This window comes from Patagioenas fasciata, chromosome 2 (assembly GCF_037038585.1).
Source record: "Patagioenas fasciata isolate bPatFas1 chromosome 2, bPatFas1.hap1, whole genome shotgun sequence".
Taxonomy (NCBI): domain Eukaryota; kingdom Metazoa; phylum Chordata; class Aves; order Columbiformes; family Columbidae; genus Patagioenas; species Patagioenas fasciata.
In genome coordinates, this window is record NC_092521.1 from 22,778,656 (window position 1) to 22,805,324 (window position 26,669).

The 26,669-nt window shown below is 46.4% G+C and overlaps 1 long non-coding RNA gene across 1 annotated transcript; it reads right to left on the minus strand.

Annotated features, from left to right (window-relative positions):
• LOC136098404 (uncharacterized) lies at positions 1-26,635 on the minus strand. The gene is made up of 3 exons (XR_010650936.2): positions 26,125-26,635; positions 25,252-25,324; positions 1-9,045 (listed from the first exon to the last, which is right to left on the minus strand). It is a non-coding gene; the product is annotated as an uncharacterized lncRNA (long non-coding RNA).
• Positions 26,636-26,669: the final 34 nt, after the last annotated feature.

Sequence of the window (26,669 nt, forward strand, 5' to 3'; positions counted from 1 at the left end):
CTTGGCCTGAACATGTGTCAGGCTGGTCTGCGGGGTGCTGGCAACCCCAGAGCACCCCCAGTTTCCAGGGAAAGACATGGCAAATGACTGCAAATGTGCAGAAATGGAAGGCTCTCTTTACAAGCCTTAGCTGACAGCTGCAGTTCAGGTATTTCTGGGTACACTTTGAGAACATGCATTTTCAAAAATATTTTTGTCCCTGCTCTCGTGCCATACTAAGCAAATAAGGTGCTAAAAAAAGCAGATCCAGCTACTTGCTTCCTTCCCTTACAGATGTTACTCCACAGCTTTCACCTGCTTGTGCATCAGAACAAGGTGCTGCCTTGGCAAGAGTGGGCAACATGAGGATTTTGGTTGGTGGGACAGAGCAAAAGCATGCTGCATCCTGCAATTATTTTGCAGAGAAGGAGACAGAGCACACACACCAGTCACCCATGGCACTGCTGCAAGCACATCTGAGCTGACAGCTTTATCTTCGCAGGTCCCGTGCGTGCCAGGCACTGCCCACTTGCTCAGTGATGGCTGAGCTCAGTGCCACAGGCATCAGCTCCTGCCTTAGGACTTCTGAAGCCATCGTTGTCCTGTCTGGCTGTTGCATCAGTTTTTCTTGAGAATGACCCGCATGGGTTTTGATGTCAGTGATGTTCACGACATGGGTGGCTTTGCCTGGCTCCCTGAAAGGCACTTGTGTATTTTAACCACAAGAAGCATTGACACCAAACCTCCTGGGTCTAATGACGACTACAAGGAGTGGGGAGTGCTTTGTATTTTTGGCAAATCTGGTCTTTAACGGCTTGCAGTGGATTGAATATCAGCAGTAATGCATAGTCCCTGTGTATTTAAGAAAGCAGGAGAAGACCTTTTGGGAGCTTTGGAACTGCTCTACCCTGCCGTCACCTTGCCGTGAAGCAAGTGCTTTGGATGATTCTCAGCTGTATCCAGAAGCCCAAGTAGCCCCAGAGGAGAAGATATGCCCTCCAGCCTCCAGGGAGGCACAGCCCAGCTGGCCCGGGGCTGCTCCCAGGCTGCCTGGGTGGAGCTGGACCTGCCAGCAGTGGGGTGGGTGGAGAGTGGGAAAGAGGGACCCCAAGAACCACAAAGGGGAGCAGGTCACATCCCATGTTGCACAAAAATACATGAGGCTTCCTGTTGGACATCACTCACACTCAAACATTGGTGTGTCAGATGCAAGAATAAATTCAAAAATTCAAATGTAACTTTACATACCTAATTACCTCTACATATATCAACAATTAAAAACCTTCGTTAAAAGTCAAATGCTAATTACATACTTACAAGACAAAACTTCTTACCAACCCCCAATTCCCAGCAATGATACCATCAGCCTCTGTCCCACCACCTCTGATAAGAGCTGTAGCCCATAATCCCTCAGACTGGCCTGCGACACAAAGACTGATCCGAACCTCAGCAGCACCAACATGCACCTCTCAGGCATCTGCACACTGGTGAGCTGGATGATGTGTTATTTTCCCAAAGCAAAATATGAGTTGGTCTCTTCAATAAATCAAGAGCCATCTTATTTTATATTGAATGGTAGCTTCATCTAGGAAAAAAAAAAAAGCTTTATGCCTTATTACTCATAAAAGGCATCACTTTTTCAGTCTGAAGACAAATCTTTTATTTAAAAGCTGAATTCAAATGTTGCCAATTTGTGAAGGGTCCCTCCTGTACGAAGTCTGTGTACTTTTCTGACAGCAGTATTTTGTCTTTAAAACTGACACTCTAGTCTCCCTGGCTCCATATGAAAGAGTTTTTCAGGTCTCTCTCACATGGTAAGAGCACGAATACTTTATTTCACAGAGGAAGTCTTGTTTGCTAAGTCCCATCTCAAGCAACGAGATCTGGAGCAGACCACTCGAACTGAGCATTGCGTTAAATCTTCCTGACAGAGTCCTGGGGGTATGGACCGTAGGAGCCTTTATGAATGAAATATACGCCACACGAGGACACATGTCAAAACAAAATTTCTGCAGGAAAAGCAACAGTTCGAAAATGATCTGAAGTTAAACCTCCCAGGTGCATGACATCCAGGGGTTTGGGGATCCACCATGTGTCCCCAGGAGAACGGGGAGGCTATTCGGGCAGGGTGCCCGCCGGGTGCTGCCTCTTTTGGGATGTGTCTTTCTGCCAGGGGATGTGAGCTGCTCCCTGCAGACATGCTCACCCAGGGAGGTGTTCCCAGACCTGGAGAGCATCAGCATGGCCTTGTGACCCTGAGCATGAGCAGAGGGACCTGCATGCAAAATAAACTCAGAGGGGATCACCACACATTCTATGTAGGATAAGTAGGTGTCTGTGGACACCAATCAGCCAAGCAGAGATCTGCAGAGCTGCTGTCCTCCTCCTCTGCCCCCTTTTCCATCCCATCACCTCAGACAGCAGCGCAGTGTGCAGCACGGCTCCTGGCGAGCAGCGGCCCTGCCTTGGGAGCAGCACGTGCTTTTCCTTGTCTTACCGTGTCCTGAAACCTCCCAAGAAGTCCTGCACTGGGATGAAATGCCATGTCAGTGAGTGCTTCCATGGAATCAATTAACCCAGGGGTAGCAACGCTGGTTTACAAAGATTTCCCAAAACACCTGTGCACAGAGCTGCTCATCCCCAAGGGCACTGTCACACCGACCACACATCTTCATTCATATTTTCAATCAGTATTGAAAATCACAAAAACCTATCTGCAGGCAGGACATATTTTTATGCTCTGAAAACAAGGCTGCAGGTTTTAAACCACAAAGAAACATACAGCTCTAAAAGTAATTTGTAGCCTTGCTTCCCTCTCCTGCAGCAGCTAAGCAAGAATTACGTGCTGGCAGTGTGCTTTTCTCATTGCCTCTATTGCTGTTTTCTGTTTAAAACCCCCACACTAAACCTTTGCTCTTCTCCATGCAAATAAGTAACTTTGCATTCATAAGGGCCAGAGGGATGGCTAGACTAGACAACTTAATAGTTACTTTTCATCTGATGTTTCATGATCTATATGATGATCATCCTTACGGTGACTTCCTAGGGGTTGAGCAGAAGGGTGCAGCTGCTTTGGCTGTGACAAATGACCGTATGTACTTGCAAACAGTTTTGGAAGGTGGCTGCTGCCTCTTTGCAGCATTTAGCGCTGTTTGCAGATTACAGCAGCTGAGCATTATGAATTTAGTTCCAGCATTCTCAGTTGTATGTAATCATTTCCAGTAGTGTCCCCCCAGAGTTTGCTGTCCATGGATATCATTTTTAGGAAAGGTTCCTTAACAAGATCTCAAAAGCATCCAGAGCAGAAAGCCTGATCCGTCTGTCTTGGCAAATGAAGGCAGTGAACGGGTTGCCTGGGATCCCTTTCCTGGCTTCACTCCCTTTGGGTCCTGGTGATACAGAGAAATCCATGATCTTAATGGTTCACAGGAGTCAGATCCCACCTCAGCCTGCTACATAAGTGCCAGCAAATGTCAATAAAAATCACTGAATTGCTGATGTCACCTAATCCTAGTACAGTGAGCGAAATGGGGGACAGGTAGCAGCCCTTGGCATTCAGGAAACAAGTGGCCTGCCCAGGTGGGTAAACCATAAAGATAAGATTTGTCACCAACCATAAAGATAAGTTTTGTCACCAAACACTCTTTCAGGTGGGAATGTGTGAGACTCACTATTGATACCACAACAGTAGCAGATTGGATGGTGCAAGTTTTTTCGTGATGAATACCAAGTTAACAATGTGGGATCCTGTGATGAATGGAGATGCTAGTGACTCCTTCTGAGTCCAGGCTTGACATACCTCAGTAGGCTAGAGAGAGGTACATAGATGACCCATAATCTGGTTTCAGTTTTTGGGTAAACACCATAAACCATCCAGAATATGGGTCCTGCCCCTTTTGACCTTTTCTCTGCATTTTCTCCCAGCCTCCTGTCATGGTCTTGCTTCTCCCTGAAAAGATGGTGCTGTAGTTGGCGTCTTTTGCAACATCACCATGAGCAGGTGACTGGTGAGGCAGATAAGGACATCTTAAACAAGCCAGTGCTCAGTCAAACTCCCCCAGCCCCAAATGTCCTGCTGAGCCCCCATGCCAGGTTTGTCACTGAGTGGGCTTCAGCACACAAGGCTCATGTGCCTCTTGGGTGACAGTGGGCTACGGGCTACTCTACTCACCACGCATTTGTTGTGCTAAGTAACCCAAACAAAAAGAGGCCACATGGTGACCTGTGAGAGAGATGGTGGCTGCAGACTCTATCAGGGGGATTTTCACCCCTTTCCACTGTCTTGGTTTTGTTAAAAAACAAGTGTCTCTTTTAGTGAATTTTGCCTGCCAGCTAAAGCCTTCATATTAGCTGAATTTTCCTGGAGAACCAGACACATTTTGGTAAACCTAGCAATGGAATGCAAACTTATTGATAAGCACAGATGGACAAATTGCAAGAGGGGCAACGAGAAACTGGTGACCAAGAAACTGACCAACTGTGTATAACATTCCGTTCACGTGAATACTTCATATAAAAGTGGGAGATCACGAGGATCTCGTCCCTTTTTCCTTTCCCTTTTTCCTCATGGCTGACATTAGGAGAGGACCTTGCTGGTTGTCCCTGTGAACTGAGGCCTAGTGAGAGACTGAATCCGGCTCCGGTTGGCTGCAGAGTCTAATCCAGGACTTTGGGTGCTGGCTCTGCAGTTGCTGAGACTTACAAGATTGGTTTTGTATATTTTATATTATTTTCTCTATTCTTATTAGTAGAATTAGTAAAACTTCTTTAATTTTTCCAACTCTCTTCTCTCTGTCCTTCTTTCCCTCCCGATCGCCTGTCCTGAGTGGGAAGGGAGAGAGGGAGGGGGAAAAGGGGGAAGTGGGGGGGAGAGGAGGTTAACAATACATCTGCCAGGGTTTGATTGTCACCCCGCAATCTAAACCCTCGACATCCACCAAGTAAGGTTAGAGGTAGGTGAAGGATGAAGGTCCTACTCCCCAGCTTCTTCCAGTCTACCTGCAGCTGGGGTGAATGCAACCCCTCAGCTCTGTGCTTTGACCATCTATGACCAGACAAGGACAACCTGCAAGTTCTCTCTCTCCACCACAACTGTGAGGCTGAACTCCTGAAGGCAGGTACTGCATCTTAAGGCAACCCCATAAACAGGTGAAGAGACTTTCTGAGGCTGCTGAGTCTCCATTAGAGACCTGCATCAGCTCTTGCAGAGCAGCAAGGGGGACTCAAGGCATCTCTAGGTGAAGAGAACAAAGAATATTGCAGGTGGAGTTGCTAAGAAGGCATCACTTCAGCAAAGCTGCCATGAGAGATCAACAGCATTTGCCTTTCACTACTTCATCAGGGTGGGAGAGCACCTCTTCCAGGGCACCACCATGCTGGACCACCTCTAGCTGCTCCATGTATGGAGCCGGTGAGCTCTGGAGGCGGCACAGGGACCAGCCATGTAAATGGGAAGTGGGCCACACCAGGGTGAAATAGCTTCTTCAAACCTCCCACAACTTTTTTCAGCAATTTCTGAAAAGACGCAACTCTGTAATGAAGGGTTGGGCTCCTGACTCATGAGAAGACATTTAATTTGCAGAAGCAGCTCACTCCTCAGGCAGGCTAATCTGCTGTGTGTTTAACAAGCATTTCCTGACGGGCTACTTCCCACAGCCAGAGCCGCATTCACTCCTCAGCTTCCTCCTGAGCTTCCCAGCAGCAATGTGCCACCCTGGGCTTCACCAGCCCCCGATGGGAGTGGGCTGAATGGTTGAAGTGGGACATGAGAATCACGCTGGGAAAAGTCACCCACCATGAGTAATGCTGCTGGTGCTCCTGGGATGTATCAGGAAGAGCTTTGTGGTGCAGGAAGGTGAGCTGCTCTGTAATTATTTCCTGTGAGCTGCTGCAGAGCGTGCCTGCCCTTCTGGGCACGGATGGTTAATTACGAACAGACACCGGAGGAGTAACCAACCACATGCAGGTGACTTGGCCAACATCACCACTGCAGAGCTGGTGACTTCTCAGGCATGGGGAAGTGGCACCCATATTCGTGTGGGTCTGCCCAGCTGGCCCCACTTGAAAGGGGCACCAAACACAACTGAAAAGGTGTGTGGATGGATGGGAATTGCTTTGAGCACAGGTCAGCTCTGCCTGGAAGGTGTGATGCCTGCCATTTCAAGAGCCAGCTCAGCTCCATCTCCCCAGGGGAAGGAGAGACTTCTGTCACATTGATTGTTACTCAGGCTGCTGCCGGGGTAGTCACAGCATGATCCCCAGCAAAGAGGGTCTCCTAGTGGTTCTGCTTCACTGCGAGTCAAGTGGTGCTGTACATGTGATGTGAGTTGCTGACAACAAGCTGATATGTGGATGCTGCATGTTACCAGGACATGAAGAGTTATCATGGTAAAGCTTCAGCTTAATTAGGTTCCTGTCCAGTGAAGTCAAGGTGAATTTTGACTTCTGCTAAGATGAGTCAATGAAATATATTTGGGGCGGTCAAGGAAGCGAGTCCACTATCAAGCCTAATTTGCAAATGCTATTTTGAAATTGTCTTTCATCAGTGGAATAATACATCCTCCTGCTTTTAGTCTGCTGCATCCCTAGGGTGCCCATGCAGCCAGATCTAATCTGGTGTGAGGAGGAGGTGGATGAAGGAGTACATATCCATCTCTGATTTGACCCCTGTCAACCTCACAGATGGTCTTGAACTCACTCCCATGGTGACCTTAAAAGCAACAGCATCCCAACACAGCTAGGCCAACCATAGTACAGGTTCTTTGGCCTCTTGTTTCTGGACCCTTTAGAGTCCCTGGCTTTCAAGATCTACCCAACACCCATGCAGCTGAGAACCTTTCTCTTAAAATGTAAAATCAGGGTGGAAGGATGGAAACTGGAAGATGTCCTTCAGACTACTGCTCACTGCAGGTGTAACTGCCTCTCCCTGTCCTCAGCATGGAGATGGAGACCCGCCACTTGGAGGCCACCTTGACAGGGGAGTCCATGGAGATGGACTTTAAGATACTCCAAATGACTTGAAACTTGCAAAAAAACCTGCCAACCCCCAAAAGCCCAAAATTAAACCCTAAGGGCTGGAGGCACTGCTGCCTTCATTGCCCTTCCAAATATGACACCTGAACTAGCCTGTTCCTTCAGAGCATCTCCTGGTCTCTGCTGAGCAAGAACAGATAAAGTACAGCAAGTACCGATCAGTTCAAAGTGTGTTCACTATATTTTCAGACCTAGCAGTTTTTGACAGTGTCTGACCTATTGATTTACAATTATCAGCTATAATCTCTTAACACCCCAACCACGTTACAAAGTGTGTTGTAAGGGTATCACTTTAAACCCAGCCTTGACTAACCGTGGTACAGAAAGGCAGATGTTGTTTAATTGAGATCGCAATTGCATACAGGGCACTGCAGCCACATACTGAAATCAGGTAACCATGTGCTCAGATGGATAATAATAATCATTTTCCCCTCTCCTAATTTCCATATGGAATGGAAGTAATTAGCCATGTAACTGTGCACCTATGTGTCTGGCCAAGTCTTGCTGAAAAGCCTGGAGCAGACCCAGGGCATCAGGCTCCAGCTCAGCCTCCTGCTGTTTGGGGTGGCATTGACTTCCCACACAAACCTGTCAAATTAACTCCCGGGGATGGTATTTCTGAATTCCCAACACATTTTATGTAAATGAGAGAATCCTCTGATATCATCTTGGTTTTATCATATTTAACACTCTCTAACCTTCATGGGCAAAGACATTCATGTTACATCAATAACTGGTTTTTACATCTTTCCCCAAGGAGTTCTTTCTCCACTTGAAGCTCATAATGGAACAATTGAGTTCCCTCAACTCAAATCTAAACGATTTGTTGAATATTTTACACTGATTCCTTTCTCACTCTGCTGCTCAGACACAGTGACACAGCCAACTTCAAAAGGGTTTCCTCTTCCTTGTTTTCCTAGTGCTGTCCTAAGGTGTCTTCCTTCCAAACAATGCTGCCTGCAGCACCCCAGGCTCTCTTCCACTTCTGCTCTCCCACCAGCACTTAGTGGTGAGGACCCGAGTGGGGCCACGCTTCCTTACACCTAAATGAATAAATGTCCTTCCTCCTAACAAGGTCTGATCTGAGCAAGTCAGGTGGAAGAAATGAGTGTTACTCTTCCCTTTTATAGCAAACCAGTTAATTAATTGCTGACCTGCTCATGGTGTTATTCACTCTAGCTCCGCATGTTCAAATACAATTAAAGCAGTGACAGGTCTCTCCCCAGCACATTTCAGGTCACCACAGTTAAAGATGCTTTATGCACACAGGATCTTGACTGAAACACCCTGCAGCACCATGCCTTGGAGAGCAGAAGCCCAATGGTATGCGTGTCATGGCATGACAGCTGCGTTCATTCACTAGGCTTGCCTTCCCAAGAGCCTCTTCTAACCCCAAAATGTCCCAACACCTCCCCACAACCCTGGCTTTCTGCCTGCTTGTTGCTCGTCTCATGTGCAGACCCTGCCGTTGTCCCTGTGTGGTTGAGGCAGCGCAGATCACCTGGGGATGCTCCAGCAGCTGCTTGCCAGTGGCACGTCATGCGGATTCAGAAGGGGTGCTGCTATGGAAGAGATCCTCTGTCCCTCCATCAAGCTAATCCACTCTTTCCAAAGGTAGTATCCGAAAGCTGCTGCAGTGCTTAAAGAGAACAACTTGCTCATCAATTGAAATTTCTTCTTTCTGCCGCAACCAGAGTCATTTCCAGGCACCTGCATCACCTTTCCACAGCACAAACAGGACTGCAGTAGTCGTCAGGCCCTAAAGCAGCTCCAAAAATCCCCTTGCTTCAACTTTTGTTTTCAGCCAACATTACTGTATTCCTGCTGCTCCCATTTAGATCAAATAGCTCAGCAAACGGTGAGTCTGGTGCACAGAAGAGATGTAAATGGTGAAGCAGCTGAAGACGGTTGCTATCTGTGCTTCCCAGCTCTCAGGTGAATGAATGCAAGAGGTGGGGCAGCAGTGGCACTTGGCAGTTTAGCATGTAGTGTATTTGCTGGGTCTCGTTCTTCCATGTTAGGTATCTTGTCTACCTAAAGAACAAAATGTTATTCAGTATATAAAAAATGCATTTTATGCTGCTATTTAATAGCTTCTGTTCAGGACAGTTCTCTACAAATGAAACTCAGCTTTGCTGCAGGAGTAGAAATAAATGTGCTGGTGCAATGGCAGAGGGAACTCTTTTAATGGGAACTCTCTTATTTCTACAACATCCGTGTTCATTTTGACAGAAAATAGTTTGTAAGTGCCAAGGCCAGCTGTTATTTTCCTCTCTGCAGGATGAAGGTGAGGCCTACCCACTTGCCAGAGATAAAACAAGGTTACTCGGGGGTGAAGTCCTCTGTATTTCCATCAGAGTGTCTAAGAAAGTATTTCCCCAAAAGATGGTCTTGGCAATCAGCACTGCTGCCCTGGAAGATGACCCTGAGCATCTGACAGGATACAAATGAGAATTCCCTTTGTGGCAGGAGTGCTAGACTGGCTGCAGCATCCCTGAGCACAGGAGGAGACTTGCCTGTCAGCAGGGATCAGCCGGGTTCCTGAGGCTTATGCAAGGATGCCCAGAACTGCGTGAGTCTCAGGTTTTCTTCAGAAAGTTGATTATTTCAAATCTCCTTTCATTCCAAATTGGAACATAATAGAAATATCAAAACTGAGCTTATTGAAGTCCTTTGTTTACATGCTGATGTTCTGATATTTTATGGAATTCATATCAAGTTGAAAAAGATCTAAAGTTCTTGATAATTCTGTCATATCTCAGTCAAACCAGTGATTATGCAAAACATTTCCACTCTCGTCTGTTTTGCTAGGAAGAAAAAAATCTCTCAGAACTGAGTTACCAAGTAAATCTTTACCACTCACAAATAGTGGTTGGACACTCCAGCCTACTAAAGATGTCTTTCTCTGGTGGTCAGTTCTCACCACCGGCCTTTGTTCATTTGTGCGACAGCTTCTCTCTACATGGATAGAAAAAGGTATGGGCTCTGGTGATAACAAGAAAACCTCAACCCTAATTTTGCCTTCCTTCTCTCAAGCTTTTCTTCCTTGTCTGAAGAAGGATGAGCAGTTCTTGTTTGGAACAAGGATCTCTCCAGGAAGGTGCAGCAATGGCAGTGGCCCAGAAGGACAAGCTGTGCAGCTGTACAGGTCCTACCTCATGACACTGAGCATGGGCCATGTCACAGAGGCACCCCAAAGTCAGTTTTAGGTGGACAACAAGTTCCAAAACAGACTTTATTCTGCCCAGAAAAATATAACCAATAAACTGACTAGAAACAAGGTTTATACAATTATTTAGCATTCTGACAACATAATTTACAGATTCAGATATCAGTTGAGAAGACTATTGGGGTATGACTACACAGGAATAATAAGGGTCCACAACATGCACGTGTTCACGCACAAGAAACAAAACCAGAGGCCTCTCACTCAAGGGTAGCCAGGAGAAATAATCACTTGCCTGGGTTAGGCAAGGACTCACTCAAGGATATATCCAGCAGAGAAAAACAACCACTCACCCAAATCAGGAGGTGAAGCACACTGAATCCCAGGAATTCTCCTTAGATGGCGTCCCAGTCTAAAGGGAGGGCTCTGCTCACAGATCTGCTGCTTTGAGAAGACCACTCAAAGAGGGTCTTTGGAGGAGACCACATTTTATAGCCTGGTCAGATCTGGCTGTGGTCATTATGACATGGTCCAGAAGCTTCTCAGCTTCTCTGGGCATCTCCTTTATTGAGGACTCTGTCAATTGACTGAGGGTCCCACCCCTCCTGCCCCAAAGCCGGGTGGAGGTGAAGTCACGTTGCCCCCAGTGGGCAGGACGTGCCTGTCAGCACCATCCTAGGTGTGTACGTGGGGACAGGCACAGCGGGGGCACAAAAGGTGCTAAAGAGCCATCAACTGCCCCATTGAAAGCTACAGATCTCATCAGGGGGTGTGCAACCGCCACAGGCCACCTTCAGCAGCGGTGAAACAGGAGCTGTGTCAACCTTACTTTCTCCAGTGAGTCTATCCCAGGGCCTCACAGATTTTATCTACAGTGTCCTCCAAGCAGATGTAAACAACCTGGTGGTTAAAACTGAAGATTGTTTCTGCAGCGCTAGCAACCCTGTCGAGCAGAAGGTAAGGCTGGTTTAGGGCTAGTCACAGGGATCTGAACCTCTACCTGGAAATACCTCTAGGCACCAGGTACATCTTGACGTGCTACTCTATGAGATGCTTTCACCACTTAAGTCTTGTGAAATGTGAAGTTCCTCAATTTATCGATTTTTCTTTAATTCCTTTTATTATTTTTTTAATTATTTTTTCTTTTCCATGGCTGGCTTTCAATTTGAGGGATGCCTGGGCACAAAAAGTGAATCAACCCCAAAAGAAGCCCGTTTTGAAGCTACAAGTAACCTTCTCCAGGGTACATGAAGCTGCAATGGCTCTTACCAAAGGGGTCTGGAGCTTCAGAGCAGCTATGGCAGACAGGTGAACGTGTCACTGACCTGCAACTGCATGTGGAGGGGGAAGAGCACAAGACATCTCTGTGAAGTATTATTATCCAAGATTCGTTTGAATTGATTTTCATCCTCTGTGGGTAATTATCAAATTAAATGGTTTAAGAATGCAAATTGGAAAAATTATTCTTCAAGAGCAAAAATAGTTAGACCTGGAGCTTGGCCTCCTCTCCAAAGAAACCTGCAAAGTATCTCATATAATGTGGGAGCAGTAATTTAGTTGTATTACAAAACAGACCGGAAAAACGCACAAATCAGACTGCAACTGCTTCCAGTCAGCGGTGTTTTCAAAAACTCCAGCCCACAGCATGAGCCTTTTCTAACCACATCCAGGGGGTTTTATTTGTAAAGCGGACCAAAGACCAGACAAAACCATTTCTCTCATCATCTTCATTTTAGATGAATTCTGAACCCCTCCATATGCCACTGCATAAAATTTCAATTCTTCCCCTCCTCCCTTGGCAGCACTGCTAAGGTGTGACACAGGGTCTGACAGTAACTTCTCGTATGACTGAGGAGTTTAAAATTAAGCCTGTCCTTTGATGAACCACAATGATCACACCCTGTTTCAGAAGCACTGATCTCTGAGATGGCCCACACATGTCAGGCGGAGTGGGAGATGCTCTGCACCTCTCAGGCTCAGGTCTGTGAGGGTTGCCGCTTTGGAAGAGGCAATTACCTATATACATGGACGTTGTGGTGACGAGCATGGGTTAGGTTCGCTCTGGTGCCCTGCCTCTAACAGTCCTGCCTGTGCTGGATGAGAAGACCCTCTCTCATTTCCATCTGGAGATATGGTCCTTCCACAGCGTGTCTTGATGGGGTGTCCAGTGGACATGGGTGGGTCGCACGGAGCTGTGTCTGCCATGTGCAGCAGCTGCCGTTGCTGCTGGCTTGGTGATCCTACCATCACCTTTTCCTTTGTGTCACACCTGCCTTTGAACTTGCCTTTCCTGTTTCTCCTCACTACTCAGCAGCTCTGCATCCAAGCAGGACCTGCCGGGGTCCCGCTCTGCACCAGCGCCAGGCGGTGAACGCAGGGATCCAACAGATGCGTGGTGACACATTAACACCTGCGGCTGAGGAGATGATTCATAGGAGCACATCCCTGCCTGAGGGCAACTGTGTCTACCAAAGGGACACTGTGAGTGGCTGCGAATGGTGATGGCTTCAGCACCAAGCGGAACATGTGGGTCACCTAGCACCCGGTCCAGAGCAGGGACAGGCAGACAGCTCCCTGGCTGCAGTCAGCAGGCACCTTGATGGGCTTCACTCCACTTCAAACCTCCACAGCAAACACATCCACTCCCCTCTAAAAGTCCTCTGCAGTCAGTGGAGGAGGCAGGTGCTCCTAGGGCAGGGTTGATCCCACCAGCATCTCTACAGCTGACTCCCTCAGGTCCCAGTTTCTCCCCATTGGCTGTAAAGAAAGTGCAGGGAACTAGCTCAGGTGTGGGTATCCGTGCTGTAAAAGCAGGTGAAATGGGTGCTGCCTTCCAAGTCCCAAAGTGCCTGAACTGAGAGACTCTGGATGTAACTATACTCCAGCCTACACCACTGGAAATACCTTCTGTGCATGTATGCCGTCCTTTTTGGAATGCAGAAAACCCACTCTGAACCAGGAAAGCTCCAGATGTTGCTATATCTCTCACAAAGTTCCTGTTTCAGAAACTGTATTGGAAGAAAACACTTTTGTTTAAATTAACAACGGAGTTTCTACCATTACAGAATGCCTTGGAACCCTTCTTCCCCCAGCATCACAGGGGGACACAGCTAATGAACACTGCCAGACCATGGAGTGCAAGCTAGTCTAAACCTGTCAGGAATACCCAGGGCTGATTCCATACATTAATTATATGTTGTGTAAAAAAGGATTTCCTAAGAGCTTTTTTTAAAGTTAAACTAAAGATCTGGATCTTTCTCTTTTTTTAATGTCAAGGAATCTGATAAACCAGAACGGAAAATCCTGTAACAGCCACGCTTCGCTTATCAGCTTCGCAGATCAGCATCACATCTTCTCCGGAGTGCCTCCTTGCTGTGTCATGAATCCTTGTTCTAAAATGAATCTTTCTTCAAAGGAGCATCCTCAGGCTCAACACATATTCCTGGTTTCCCTTAATTTATGGCATATTTTTTAAGGACTGGAGATCCCAGAGTCCATCTTCTGAGTGCTAACAGCTTTTAGCCATGATGGGTCATCTAGACAGGTGGGCATGGAAGAGTGGGGAATGTGATGGGCAGGTTTTTACAACACAGCAAGGAAGGGTGGTGGCAGGCAGGAATTTGCCAGTGCTGCACTATCATGAGATCCCCATGCTGAGGGAATTTCATCGAGGCTCTTAAATTATGGCCAGCTTACTTTGCTCATCATGCTCATGGCAGCGGTCACTCCATTACCGATTTTGGAAAAAGCTACTGAGGAAACAATCCTAGCAAAACCTGATGTATTTACCTGTCTTATGCCAGTTCTAAGTTGGACTGACAGATTACTTCATGACAAATGAAAAAAACGTGTCCTTGATGACACCCCGAATTTCAGCTACCAGTTTCCTTCTACAAACAGCTGTGTTCAGCTATGTAGTAGTCATAGGAAAGAAATAAAGTATTAAGAGGATTAAGATATCACAATTATGGCTACTCAGCACAGAAATGGGGGCTTTAACATGTGCACGTTGAAACTGCGGACCAAACACTTTAACATTTTCAGTTGATTCACCTCAGCTTTCTGGAGCATCCCCTTGTAGAGAAACTGCCTGAGGCAGCAGCACACCTGCACGAAATCTCTGCTGGCAAAAGCTACCCTGAGACTTAGTGTAGAAGAGATGAGATGGGGTGGCACTGCCTCCAGAGGGTTAGTCTGGCTTAAAGTTACCTGTTAAAATCTAAGCATGGGCCAGGTTAGAGCCCAAGCAAGCAAGGATCTTTCCTAAGAACCTAAGATGACTGCAGGCATGTGCTACCAAAGCTGCCTGCTCAGACCTTGCCTGAGTACAGAAGTCAGGGCTTCAGTGCTAGCGTGGACAGGACCTGAGCACTGAGTCTTCAGGGGTGGTCCTGGGAACAGCTTGCAGTCCCCTCAAGCCACACTGATTTAAAATGGGCTGTGAGGCATTTCCTGATGCTTCATTTCTGGAAATCAATGTGGACTATACAATTTTGCAGGGCAGTTTTTGGGAAATGCCTAGGCCGGCAGGTGGTGATGACTCTCATACAGGTGCCTGGGCTGCAAAACTTGCCCAGCACACTGAGAGGTTTCCTAGCAACTTCCTTCCACCGTCTTTGTGCTCAGATTTGTTTTGAGATGTGGGCCATCTTAAAACAGTATTTCTGCCTATTTAAACTAGTTTAGTTTTTTTAAGTTGGCAAGGCAAGCGCAGTACAGCACCATGTCTCATTTATATCCTTGTCAGTTATTCTCTCCAAAACTAACAAAAACCCAAAACAATGTAGGTGGGTTTCTTGCCTTTTTTTTTTTTTCACTAACCAGGTCACCAGTCTTTTGCTCAAATTGCCATGCAATAAGAAAACTCAAAATCCATCTTAAAAAAAAATACACAGGAGAAATGTTTTCACTCATCTCCAACTCTGTTACATTCTTGCTGAGCTTCTCTGGCATATCTGAAACCAACAGATGTTGATCATGTGCTTTGGACAACTCCAAACACATGAGAGACACGACATTTTTGAGCCAAAAATGCTGTTAAAAACAAGCAAAACCAAAGTAGCTAAACCATGCCAACCTTTATATGCATGCATATGTATCCAGTTTAAAATTGGCCACAGGTTTTAGGTCTGTAAATTCACTGATAGCATCCAGCTTTGAATATGTTGAAGTGTTTATTCAGTATTTTGTACTGGCTCAGACAGTCAGCCTGAAATGACACCCTTAACTAGAAAAGAAGCGATGGAGCAATTTGGTGAGCAGAGCAAGCTTGAAAGAGTTTGGGCGTAAATGGACGCAGGAGAGAAACCCAGATTATCCCCATCTCCTAGAGCAGCACTGAGACGTTATTTGTTACTGAAGGAATTCACTACACAAATACATATTTCTTCAAAGATAGCAGAGGGGAAAAAAATTACTCTCCCCTCCTCATTTAGTAACCGGAAAGTGAATACCAAGTGCCTTGGTGTTTTCCTTGGCACCTGCGCTGCTCCGTGAGCTCTCTCACAGGGCCATGAGCAACTGAAGTGCAGAAGGAAATGTGGAATTAAGTCCCCCTGTGTTGCTCCTGCCTGCAGCAGGATCTGTCCCTACCTGGTCCTGAACAAACCCCATATTTACAGGCTTTGGCATCCCACCTAGGCATGGCCGAGGCACAAAGCCAGACCTTCCTAAACCACCCTGGGTGAACTCTCTCCCTTTCTCCCCAGGCTTGGGTGCACTTTGACTATCTTAACCCAACATCAGGCACCTCCATCAGAGATTTGCTGCATTTACACCCTTGTGTGTGTTGGGGATCTGCCAGCTCCTGCCATTTGCCATACTTGACTGCTAAAAACCACTGGATTTCTTGCTCAGCACCACTGTTTGCCCCAATGCAAACACTGTGAGCTTTTGGCATCGGTTGCAGAGATCAGGGCAAACTTCCAGAGCAGATCAGACCTTGGATTTCTATCAAAACCCATCTGTTCCTGGCTGAGAGTTACTCCCACCACCTTTATAGCTGGGTGAGATAATTAGCTATTGAACCCACAAATTAGCACAAAATGGAGCTCTTTTAACAGCCTTCATCTCTAGAATGGCAAAGCTGCCACCACATCTTGTGTACACCAGGCAGCCCAGAGTGAGGAGGACTTCTAGCTGACAGTGTCAACTGTTTTTAAAATGTTACTGCACTGCTGACATTTGAAAAGCAATTTAATAGTTCTCCCATGACAGTGACTTCAAATACTCTGGAAACAACTTGTATGAAGCAGTGTATGACAGCCACGATGCTCTTCTTTACCGAGACACCCAGGCGGGATTTGGGTAGAGCTTGTGCCAGGCAGGACTGTGAGATGAACATCGCACCAAACACACCTCCCACATCAGCCTAAACCCACCAGGTAAACGGGGTGTGCAGGAGGGTTCACCTCACATCACAGGCCCTGCCACAGGAGCGCTGGAATGAAAGAGTGCAAGGGCTGAAAGGAATTTAGGCAGAGCTGCTGTGGCTGTGCTTCCTCTGCAGGGAGCCACAGCACCAAGGGTTAACGCTCTGCTGCCTGCCTCCACAGATCTGCATAATGTCTTCCATTTGGCAGCTCATTTGCATAATTTTAAATTACTCTTTTGTCTCAGAAATAAAATCTAAAACATAGCTTCAAAAATAAGTGGTAGATATTAATGTTTCACACACTAAGAAGGTTTGGTTAAGTCTATTTGTCTGAACTTGTCAATTGAGATTGCAAAAAATAATTTTAACACAGCAATGTTGTTTCTTTATGGCAGAGCCTTGGGTGTTCTTTCCTGGTGCCATTTTGCCCACCTTAAATGAGGTCTAAAGTGCTCACGCACCCCACACGGAGGGGCTGCAGCTGGTCTTCACAAGCTCAGACCATCCAGAGAGCTGAGTAGCTCCAGCCTTTGCGAGGGGGATCCAGCTTGTGCCCCTCATGTACAACTGGAGAAACAATGCCAGCAGCTGGAGATGGAACCCCTGACATCAGCACAGCCTCGCTGGGGATGGGTGTACCTCCAGGAAGTACATGTGCACCCAAAAGTGTCCACATACCACTGTGAGCTCAGCGTCCCACCTCCCACTGCAACAGGGGATTTGGCTCACCAGAGGATAGATGCCCATGCCAGCTGAACCACACTCCCAGCTCCACTGACTAGAGTGGGATATAGACACCTAAATTCAGGGATTTCTTGTCTGGGTCTGATTCCCAGTCCAAGTTCGGCTGAGAGCCTGCGAGTTGGTCTTTGCGGGCTGAGCCCCGTACCTCTCAGCTCTTCTCTCCCTCGTCCTGGGAGACACAAGCAAAGCACAGTGTCTTCTACTTGCAGTGATGTGTTTCAGAAGGGGCTGTTAGCCTGCACTGGCACTTCAGCATGTTTTAAATCATAGTTTATCAGAGCAGTAGAATAAATCCTAGGAAATAAGAAGCCAAATGGATAAGATATGCAAGTGATAATACACTGACTGCCCTCCTTCAGAATCTAGTGGCACTAGAGTTTTCAATCAAATGTTTTGAAGATGACTTAGGGCAATCTTCTTCATCTTCACCTTTTGCAATAGCTAAATCTTTTACTTGACAATTTTGTTAAAATTTGACAGAGGCAGCTATGCAGCATTAAACATTTCAGCCCAAATAATTAAAGCCTGATAAATTTACAAACACTCCAGCTCACCTTGATTTATAGCAGCAGGCAACATTCATTGCAAGTGAAACTACCTTATGTTCAGTTAGTAGCAAGTAATTCCATATTTGTAAATCTGCCTGCAGTTTCATGTTAACTACCTACCTTTCTATATAAATACTCATATGAACACATACACAGGCATATATTATACAACAGACAAGCGTTGTAATTGCTGTTACAATAACATGTTTATCCATCAGTTAACTATGTCCCTTTCCTCTTATACTCCAATGGAACAAAATAAACCTTCCAGACTATTTATTCATATTTTCTTTCCTCCATTACTTTCATTGCAGCTAAATGTTAACTACTGAAGCAGTTCTTAACTACATCTCCTATTGACCAGTGTCCCCAAGGCATTTTTTTTCTGCATTTCAGCACTGAAGCTCCATCACCATAAAAATCCTAAAACTTTATTTCACGGGACTCTCATCTGTCAGATCTGCCTCTTTTCACATGAAGTCAACATCTATTTTTTTTGACGTTTAATCACTTCTGTGACGAGTTGTGATGACCCACTGCAATTATGTTCTCAGCTTGGGAATATGCTACAGGGAGATGGAGGAACAGTTAAAAAGCAGACGTCCTGTTCTATGTAAATGTCCTTAGTGATTTATGGCTGGGGGGGCAACAAAGAAGAAAAAAGCTCACAATATTTTTGCCAGAATGGTGGGGTCTTTCTGGAAAGCAAAGCCCATCATTTAAAGGGAATGGGGTGGTCCAAGAGATGAGAATGTTTTCACTCCTGGGGTGCTGTGCTTGAAACTGCTTGTACATCTGTGATGGGAGCCTCTGGCTGAGGAAACATGGAAGAGCTGCTTCAAAAGGGACGGTAAATTTGAAGCCTCCGTGTGCACTCATCCTCCACAGGCCAAATTTCTCCTGAACAGCCACTGTTTATCGCTTCTCAAATGACACAGCCTCTGGTTTGCTTAAAATGCCAGCTGTCAATGGAGGCTGCTTTGGAGCTGTTTCGCGAGCAGCTCAGTTTTCTCTCTGTTTGCCTGTGTTATCATTCAAAGCAGCAGTTTGAGCTCAAAACTCATCTCCCTCTCACCACCCTCCAGTTCACATTGTGGAGCAGCCTGAGAACACACAACCTGGACTCCTTTGGGGTGAAACCAAATGGAAACCTGCTCTCCCAAAGCGCAGCACAATCTCTGGGGAAGCTGTGGATGTTCAGTCCATGAGGCAGACCTGGAGCTGGCCAACACAAACCCCCTCAAAATGCAGCACTGCAGATGCTTGGGCTCTCAGCACCTGCTGCTTTATGCTACAGTTGACTCCTCTTTAATTTTAATAATTTTTCAAGTGGAATTAAAACCAAATGCAAGAACTATCTGCTATTTCTTTCTGTATTATAAATAGCTGTCCATAACAGGTGCTATTTGATGGCAGAGGAACAGAAACTAAAAAGTAGGCTACTACACAGAAAGGTAAATGCTGGCCCTACTAGAGTCCATGGAATAATTCACTTGCTTTTGTCCTGGAAAGCCTCCCCTCCTTTCCCTGCCAGCAACAAGCTTACTCTGCAATGATTTCTGAAGATAGTACAAGAATCAAGGCCATACAGAACTGTTGCTGTGAATGCAGTTCACCCTCACAATTTATAAAGGTGATTTTTTTTTTCAAAACGGCCACTTTTGAAGGTAAATACAGTTAAGGTAATAGTAACTAACCCAATAAAATGGAACTAAGAGGGAAATAAACCTTTTTTTTTTTTTCTCCCAGTTAATCAAACTCCCCTGGCAGCCTGCAGACAGATAAACAGGAGAAAGCAATTCCACGGGGAACCCAGACAACCTGCTGGGGCTACATGCCCACCTTGTAGGTTGCTGAAGTTCAAGCAAATTCTGTATTTCCTCACCAGGAACTTACAGGAAGCTACTCTGATGCAAATAAGCACAACTCTGCTTTTCAGCTGCCTGCACAGGAACACCTGCCCAGGTGGCACAGCCAACACAAAGCCTCAGAGATACACCCACCACCTACACTGTGCACGTGAGTTCTGCCCACACCACATTCCAGGGACGGTTGCACCAGGTGGGTGTCCACAGCCTCTGTTCCCAAGACATTCAGCTCGTGCACAGCGCCCGGGATGCCAGGTGAGCTCCTCTTGTCATGCTCAGCTGCATTTATCAGCAGCCAAGTCTGGTCTACACATACAAAAGCCAACATGTAAACTTTGTGGTTGGGCCTAGTCAGAAGGAGGTGCTCAGAAGGGTCTCTGTGGGAGCTGGAAAACAAGGATGCGAGTAAAGGGCTACAACAGGGCTGAGGCGCAATGTGAAGCAAGGTATCTGCCCAAACTAAATCTCAATCAGCCAGATACAAGTGAATCTACAAACTCCACTGAGTTGAGAGGCAGAGACCTCTCCTCGATCCCAGACATACTGTGCTGACTCCCCTAAACAAAAGAAAGTTACCCTGACTGTATTCTAAAGGAGAAACAGACGCAGAATCCTGATTTCTAGCCCAGGAGTCCTTCACTGCAGAGCCATGGAGACGAAATGCCAAGCAGATCAAACAAGAAAGGAGAAGGGAGATCAGGTACCTGCAGCGTTGTCTGATTTTAAACGGGTATGTTTCAGTGTGTGTGTGGTAGCAAGTGTTGTATTGGCAGGCCATGTGTCAAAGTGCCTAGCTCACTGTATAAACTTCTGAACATATGAGTCTCTTTTGGCAAAATTTTCACACAAAGTTCTCATCTCAGAGGTCTCTCTTGGCTTAATTGACCCAAGCATCAGAGAGGAGGCAGAAGAACCAATTAGTACTGCAGCTAAGGGAGAGACTGCAGCATAGCTCAACATTTTTAGTCATTGGAGAATCCACAGGGCAGAAAAAAATGGTGTGTGCACTGTTAGACACCGAAGAACCCACTGTAAGAAAAAAATCCATGGGAAATATGTTTTCATCAACTCTGAACCTTACAAAGCTACCTGCTCTTTTGTGGCCTTAAACAATATCTCTTAAAGACCAGTGTCATTTTGTGCACAAGACAAATGATTTTTCTATTACAGTGACCTCTTCTTCACTTGACAGCCAGGTACAAGTTAGACAACAAGAGACTATAAACACTTAATATCTGGCATCAAGATGAAGTTTCAGCTGTCATAAATAAGCAATGTATAAAAAAAACAGGCTATGACAGCCTGGGATGTGAGCATGACAAAATGTAGCCCAGGACAGCAGAAAGCAAACGGCTGGCAGTGCAATCCTCCTCTGCTGGAATTGTCTGATTTCTGGTGTTCAGTTGCAAACTATGCAGGTACTTGTGTTGCAAAACACACAGATGTGGTTTAAAAACCTGATGTTCCCAGCCCCAAACAAGCTCCTCTTACGCCTTACCTATGCAGACAGAGAGCAAGAAGTAGCAAGGCTGGGCTTTGCTTCAGTTTGCGGCACAAGCTGCTGGAAGCAAAATTTCTTCCTTTGCAATGCACTTTGGTGCTCACTATAGGAACTTTTGCTCGGCTTTGGGAATAATCTAGAAGCTGCAGTTTTCTGCACAGCATTCTTGTGGACATTTCCAAGAATGCTGGCCTCATTTCTTCCACAGCAAAATACAATCTTATGCTGCCAGCCTGATGTCATCTCTCTTGACATCTGGAGTTAACAGCCTGGAAAGTACATACTTGGCCTCTCCTTAGCTGCCTGAGGCCTTTACTTCTGCTCGGAGTCTCTTCCCCAACACCCACAGGCACCGCTGCCCCTGGTGCACCCACAATCCCTTGCAGACCCTCTACCCAAACTCTCCCATCTCCAGCAGGTCCCTTGCCTGGAGGACCAACAGACCTCTCTGCAAACTACCAGGCCTGCAGCTGCCAAGTGAGTTTAGCAAGAATGAGTCTGTCCCACCCCACATTACTCAGAAGCTGTTTCCAGTGGGAAAGTTCCTGACGTACTAGAACTGGACATTTGTGGAGCAGGAAGCTGGATGAGACGACCCCCAGAGGTTCCTTCGAACTCATGTGCTTCTACCAATCTGAAAACTTCATGAAATACTCTCATCAAAACTCAATTTCAGACATAACAGCAATGATCCTACAGGAGGTATTTTTTTAATGGTATTTCCAAGCTGGCAAAAACTCTCACACAGACAAATATACCAACAAGGAACTTGTTCTGCTAGTTGGGTGTTGGTGTATTTATAGCTGCACCTTCATAAGGAAGCTGCTGCTTTATCAGTAGGCCCAAAAATAGCACCATCTATACACCAAGCTGTTGTGCAAGACAGGGAACTAAATTTCTCAGGCCAAGACAGAAGTCCTGTCTTAAAGATCCATTTTTTAAAGAAATAAAATCTTGTTTGGTTCTTGATTTTTTTCATGGTTTTGTAAACATTAATTTTTAAATATTATTTCAGTACTGGATGTTGTAATGCAACAGACTTAACACAATCCAAAGGACTTATAAAAAGTATTTTATTTTAGAGTTCTTAGAAAACAGAAGTTGTAAGAATGAGTGGTTCTACTATCAAAAAGCAAGTCTATTTGGAGTCATTTCAGATAAATAAAGGATCACCAAACTCTGCTACCTGTGCAATTATCTCCTAAGAAACGCATCAGTGGACACGACAGACATTCAACATGTTACTGGTACTCCAAAATCCAACCAGCAAGATGCAGCCTTGCATCCTTGTTAGAGAAGTACAGGTGTTCCTGACAGTGCACTGGAAGTTCCACCATGTTACAAACTCCTGTCAGAATAACAACATCATCAATTCAACACATGGTTTTGTGTGCTCTCATCTACACTTAGGCTTAGTTGCCATTTTAGACAGCAGTATAAACTCCCGGTATGAATGAAAGCTGACATTTGCACTACTCAAGTTTATCCTGGCTCCAAGCACAAGTTCCAGCAGAATCAATTTTTTTTTCATTTTTGCTTATGCTGAGTGTTTGCACTGGCACAGCCATAGGCAATGGCTACAACTGGGGTTCAGTCATAATGTAAATAAAGCTACAGAAAAGGATTACTTGGAACTGCCAGCAGCTGACTGCTGAGCCCTAACAGATGTGTGCCCCCTTTGGGCTTTTCCAGCTCTTCTCCTGTCTTTTATCTGAGAGGTTTCCAAAACCTACTAACTTTTAAAGCTTGTGTGTCAAGAATCGAAGGATGAGGGTAATGGAAATCTCTTCCTTATGCCTAGCCCTTAAGAGAACTCCAATGAACAAGTCATGTTATTTGTATATGTAAATGCTTTGGAGAAATAAATATTGATCCTGAGAGCAAACAAAAATACTTGGAGCTTCCCAAACCCTACCAAAAACTCTTGAAAGCATTCCCAAGGATGCGACAAACCTACTGAGGCAATGTAGGCCCACTGATGAATGAGGCGGGCGCCCTGGTGACAGAAGATACAGAGAAGGCAGAGTTACTGAACGCCTCTGTCTACTCTGCTGGAGGCTGTCCTGAGAAGTCCCAAATCGCTGAGGCCTCATAGGAAGTCGGGACAATGGAGGAGTTTGCCTCAGTTGATGAGAACTGGGTTAGGGAGCAATTAGGCAACCTGGACATCTATAAATCCATGGGTCCGGATGGGATGCACCCGTGGATGCTGAGGGAGCTGGCTGAGGTCATTGCTGGACCACTCTCCATCATCTTTGTCAAGTCTTGGGAAACGGGAGAGGTGCCTGAGGACTGGAAGAAAGCAATGTCACTCCAGTCTTCAAAACGGGCAAGAAGGAGGACCTGGGTAACTATAGACTGGTCAGCCTCACCTCCATCCCTGAGAAACTGATGGCACAACTTATTCTTGGTGCTATCTCAAAGCATACCAAGGGTAAGAGGGTCATTAGGGCAATCAACATGGCTTCACCAAGGGGAAGTCATGTTTGACCAACCTCATCGCCTTTTATGAGGACATAACAAGGTGGCGGTGGATGTGGTCTACCTTGACTTCGGTAAAGCATTTGACACAGTCTCCCACAGCATCCTTACAGCTAAACTGAGGGAGTGTGGTCTGGATGATCAGGTGAGATGGACTGTGAATTGGCTGAAGGAAAGAAGCCAGAGAGTCACGGTCAATGGGGCAGAGTCCATTTGGAGGCCTGTATCTAGTGGAGTGCCTCAGGGGTCAGTACTAGGGCCTGTATTATTCAATATATTCATCAATGATTTGGGTGAGAGAATAGAGTGCACTGTCAGCAAGTTTGCTGATGACACCAAGCTGGGAGGAGTGGCTGACACGCCAGGAGGCTGTGCTGCCATCCAGCGGGACCTGGACAGGCTGGAGAGTTGGGCAGGGAAAAATTTAATGAAATATAACAAGGGAAAGTGTAGAGTCTTGCACCTGGGCAGGAATAACCCCAGGTTCCAGTATAAGTTGGAGAATGACCAATTAGAGAGCAGCATAGGGGAAAGGGACCTGGGGGTCCTGATGGACAGCAGGATGACCATGAGCCAGCACTGTGCCCTTGAGGCCAGGAAGGCCAATGGCATCCTGGGGTGTATTAGAAGAGGGGTGGTTGGTAGGTTGAGAGGGGTTCTCCTTCCTCTCTACTCTGCCCTGGTGAGACCCCATCTGGAATATTGTGTCCAGTTCTGGGCTCATCAGTTCAAGGACAGGGAACTGCTGGAGAGAGTCCAGTGCAGAACCACGAAGATGATTAAGGGAGTGGAGCATCCCCCTTATGAGGAAAGGCTGACGGAGCTGGGTCTCTCTAGCTTGGAGGAGACTGAGGGGTGACTTTATTAATGTTTATAAATATATAAAGGGTGAGTGTCATGAGGATGGAGCCAGGCTCTTCTCAGTAACAACCAACAGTAGGACAAGGGGTAATGGGTTCAAACTGAAACACAAGAGGTTCCACTTAAATTTGAGAAGAAACTGCTTCTCAGTGAGGGTCACGTAACACTGGAACAGGCTGCCCAGGGGATTGTGGAGTCTCCTACTCTGGACACATTCCAAACCTGCCTGGACACATTCCTGTGTAACCTCATCTAAGTGTTCCTGCTCCGGCAGGGGGATTGGACGGGATGATCTTTTGAGGTCCCTTCCAATTCCCAACATTCCGTGACTCTGTGATACTGCAGGAGTGAATGCGACCCATTTTCTTACAGTTCAATGGAAAAGACTGTCAAGGCAAATATTCATTTTCTATCTGCAAAAAATAATAAAATTGAGATACAAGGCTTTTCAGGTGAATATCAAAACAGGCAAGTGATTCAGATAAAATGACTGAGGTCAAAACAACTTAGAAGAAACTCTCACTGCAACAAACAACAAATGTTTTCAGGCAAAGCAGAGGCTCATGTTCAAGAATCCTAAAAAAAGGCAGAACAAAACTAACAAACTTTGGTACAACCAAATGCAGAACTAAATAATCCAGAAACTCTTAGCTGTGTCCTAGAAGGGGGGGGGGAAAGCAAATAATGGATCTACTCACTTTTAAAAGCACAGCTGCTTCACTGTCTCACTATCAGATTGTCCCCTTCCATGCCTTCTGTACTTCCAGAAACCTGTTAAAATTTTCATTCTAGGATAAGCTAAATTACTTATTTGTATTCTTGAATGTATTTGACAATCACTGTCACTTGAGAACAGAACATATGGGGAAACAGTGTCTAAAAGTAAGAAACCTGGAACACACCAACTGAATATTTCTTCTCTTTACCACATTTCCTAATGCTAATGACAGTTGTATTGACAAAAACTTCACAAACTCCCCAAATCTTTGGGTTGCAAGCAGTGACATCAGCTGTTTCTTGGATTAGCTCCTTTTGGCTGTACTGGAGAAAGAGCTAGGGAAGAAAACAGAATGGAGAATGGAAAGTTGCAAAATTCCTTAAATGTGACAGTGGAGGAACAAACTGAAATTATTAAGAGTTTGTGATCATACAGCTTCAGATACAGATTATAACTCTCAGAACTAGGTTTTAGAGTTTTTTGTATCATTATCACGATCGCCAGCATTCCTCCCATGCTAAAAAATTCCAACCGTTTTTAAACTCTTGATTTCCTGAAAATAAGCCAGAGCAGGCTGCAAAAGCAGCAAATTCCAGAAAAAAAAAAAAAAAAAATCAAAGCCTGGTACAATCCCAGCCAAGATGTTAGTTTCTATAGAAACAAATGGCTAGTTTATTGACCTTTTTTGCTCACCTTTCAGCAAATTGAGATGGTAATTTGTTAAAAAACAACTCAATTTGCAAAGTAAGCTCTCTTGGGAGAGTACAGCTAAACCCTGTCTGCAAGGAGTGCGCGCAGCCAGCCTAATCTGCTTGGGATACAACTTTTTATGCTGATATACCATCAATCTTACCGAAAAAGGGTGGATAACTCCGGCTGTTGGTCGCAGCCGGCTCTGGAGAGCAGGTGATAAAGGGCCGCGCACGTGAAGCGCACCTGCGGCCTCTCGGGCACCGGGGGGAAAGGCCCTGCCGCAGCCCGCTGGGGCTCCCCCAGGGCCAGGCACACCCACTCCCTCCCCTGTAGCCCCGGAGCCGCCGCGGCGGGTCTCGCCTCGCGCCGTTCCCGGCCACAGCCCCGGGCGGCGCAGGGACAGCCAACATAGGCACGCGCCGCTCACAGGGAGCCGCTCGACCTGCGCCGCCCCGGGAAGGCCGCGGCACGGAGGAGAAGGCCGGCGGAACGGGCCGGCACGTTGCGGCCTGTGCCCGGAAACTTCTCCCAGCGCCGCGGCCGGGTCGGCCACCTCAGAGCCGGCCCGGCCCGCCAGCAGCTGAGGGAAAGCGGCGACGCCCGCCCGGGCCGAGGGGCTCCAGCCGCCGCTTCGGCGAGCCCCGCGCGTACATCACCCCGCCCCCGCCCAACCGCCAGGGAGTCACTGTGGGGGGCACGTGGTCT